The sequence below is a fragment of the Protomyctophum bolini genome (assembly GCF_963924005.1).
Source record: "Protomyctophum bolini genome assembly, chromosome: 3".
Taxonomy (NCBI): Eukaryota; Metazoa; Chordata; class Actinopteri; order Myctophiformes; family Myctophidae; genus Protomyctophum; species Protomyctophum bolini.
In genome coordinates this window covers 15,657,461-15,660,870 of record NC_137864.1, presented here as the reverse complement: position 1 = coordinate 15,660,870, position 3,410 = coordinate 15,657,461, and positions in this window count along the sequence as shown.

The following is a 3,410-nucleotide window of genomic DNA, read 5'->3' as shown; positions in this document are numbered from 1 at the left end:
ATACTCGCTCTCTCTGTCTTTATTTTGCACCTCTAAGACCTCTTATATTCTATCTATCTCTCTCTCTCTCTCGCTCGCGCACGCACGCGCACGCGCACACACACACACACACACACACACACACACACACACACACACACACCTGCAATCAGTGTAGTGTGTAGAGATAAATAAACAAAGAGAACAGCCCTATTATTGTTTCTCATACTGTTCTATTCCCCTTCCTTCCATCTCTCTCTCTCTCTCTCTCTCTCTCTCTCACTGGGGTATATATAATACAACTATTCATAGCTCTAAGTTATCATTTTGAAAAGACTGCTTTGAATTCTAGGCCTCGCAAAGCAGACAGCATAAGAGGCCGCCCTCGGGCAAAAACTCTCTCCGTCTCTCTCTCACTCACACACGCACACGCATGCGTGCACGCACGCACGTACACACACACACACAAACAAACAAACAGGGTTGCAGGGATATTGTTTGGGGAAACCCCTGAGTTCTCCACGTGTGGATTGGCTCCAAAACAGTCATCACTCAGAAGCAAAGAAACCTCTCTCTCTCTCTCTGCTCCATCATTTCATGTCTCTCTCTCCCTTCATATTAGTTCTCTCTCTATTTCACAGGTACCTCCTTTCTTCTTGCCCCTTTCTTGCATATGCACGCATGTGTGTGTGTGTGTGTGTGTGTGTGTGTGTGTGTGTGTGTGTGTGTGTGTGTGTGTGTGAGAGAGTGTGTGTGTGTGTGTGTGTGTGTGTGTATGTGCACGTGCGTGTGTCAGTCATAGTTGTCATTCAGTCATTTGTTCCTGATGATGTTTCACTAAAAGCTGTCCTCAGGGTCTGACTCTCAGTCTCTCTCTTTCACTGCTCACGAGCAACACACACACACACACACACACACACACACACACACACACACACACACACACACACACACACACACACACAGTAATGGAAGGAAGACATATAATGCAAGCACTAAGTGAGCAAAGAGCCACCGGACATGCATGGTAAAAAATAAAAAAAGAGCAACCTAATGGGATCTTTAACTTTCTCTCTCTCTCACACACACACACACACACACACACACACACACACACACACACACACACACACACACACACACACACACACACACACACACACACACACACACACCCAAGCATGAACAATTTATTTGGCCCATAAAATATATTTTGTTTGCAGCGAAGAATACTATACACAATACACAACTTGCCCTGTTGATGCTTTCTGAATATAAACTTGTAATTTCCTTCCTGTGAAAAAAATAATATTGAAATATCAAAGACACACACACACACACACACACACACACACACACGCACGCACGCACGCACGCACGCACGCACGCACACACACACACACACACACACACACACACACACACACACACACACACACACACACACACACACACACACAGACAGACTGTGTGACTGTTGGCGGAAAACAGGCCAGCACACACAACTAAAAGCATAAGAAAACATGAAATGGATGATTTTATGTCATTACCAACCAAAGTTATACCAGACCAAAGTCTGTGAACCACAGAGAACAAACAGTACTTTCTCCAGCATTCCACATGCTGTGCTGTGTATGTATGTTCTGTGTGTGTGTGTGTGTGTGTGTGTGTGTGTGTGTGTGTGTGTGTGTGTGTGTGTGTGTGTGTGTGTGTGTGTGTGTGTGTGTGTGTGTGTGTGTGTGTGTGTGTGTGTGTGTGTGTGTGTGTGTGCACGCGTGCGTGCGTGCGTCTGTGTGCGTGTTTGAACCGCATCATAACAGTTTAAATGTATCATACCTTAACGATGGGAAATACCCTATATGCACATTTCAATTACATGTGTGTTGCCTGTGTGTGTGTGTGTGTGTGTGTGTGTGTGTGTGTGCGCGTGCATGCGTGTGTGCCTGCGTGAGTGCGTGCGTGTATGCGAGCGTATGCAAGCGTGTCTGTGCGTTTGCACATGTTGCGTGTGTGTTTGTGTGCTTCTTATGAGTGACTGAGTGCACATATGCGTGTGTGTGCGCGTGCGTATACGCGTGGCGGGGCGTTAGGAACCGCTCCATTGATGAGAGAATGAAGTCATTTTTCAATGTGGGGTTAAGCGCTGCATTATTGCCGCCTCATTTGGCTCCTGTGGGCCACCATAGCCCTCCAGTCTGGTTTCCATGGCATGGGAGGAGAACAGAGAGGGGAATGTCCCCTGCTTACCAGCCTGCAAGTTCATCCATCAGCTCTCACACACTTGCACACGCAACCACGCAACCACGCACGCGCCCACACACACACATGTGCGCGCGCGGCCGCGCACGCACACAAACAGGCAAGCAATAAGGGCCGCTTATCCCACTCTGTCAACTTTCCCACAGAGTTGCAACAAATCAGAAGCAACAGCTGAAAATCTCCTAAAGCCAATATCATATAATATCTATGCTGTCAGGAGGAAAACCACCTAACTCCTTTTTTGATTAAAATAAAATGTAATTGGAACCAATGGAAAGTATTTAATAAGCGCTTCGGACAAAACCTTTTAACTCCATTGGACCCTCAAACTGTACAATATATAAAGTCACAACACCAACTTTGATGAGGCAGTATTGCTTTGTTTTAAAAATACCAGTAAGACACCTAAAGGGCGAGAAGCGACCTCGCCCTTTAGGCATGACATCAGGGATCTCCATATATGGTCTTAATTGCGACAGCACGTCGCATTTACTATGAAATCAGGGATCTCCGCCCCTGATGATGTCACGAGACCATCTATGGGGATAATAAGTGACTGACTGAACGGGAAATGGACGTCTTCATAAATGCGACCTGCGGTTGAAATCAGGTTTTTCTTCATAATTCTGAAAGAATGTACAGTTTTAGGAGTTAGGTGCATGGTTCCTTAATAAATAAATACAGTTTTAGGAGTTAGGTGCATGGTTCCTTCAGACAGCAGCAGATGCTATAGATGGAGTTAGGTGCATGGTTCCTTCAGACAGCAGATGCTATAGATGGAGTTAGGTGCATGGTTCCTTCCTGACAGCAGAGACATGCTATATATGCTGTGATACAGAGCTCTATTATAATACATTAGTAGTGCACTATAAAACATTATGCCAGCATAGGCAGGAAAATACCAAGCTGTAATCTATTCTATATACGACTGTACTGTAACACAATATCCCATTAACCTATTTAGACCTGAGGCCCATTCTAAAACAAATGTCTTCTAAATCCTAAAGGTTTTCTGAAAAACCTATGTTTCTATATCAGTGGTGCTCAGCCTATCTTTCAAGTCAAGGACCCCCAGAACTATCTGTAGCCTATTTGGGTACTTTGACCCCCAAAATATGTTGTTCCAGCATCCCCCCCCCCCCCCCCCCCCAGAAAGCAAAGATTTTAGTTAA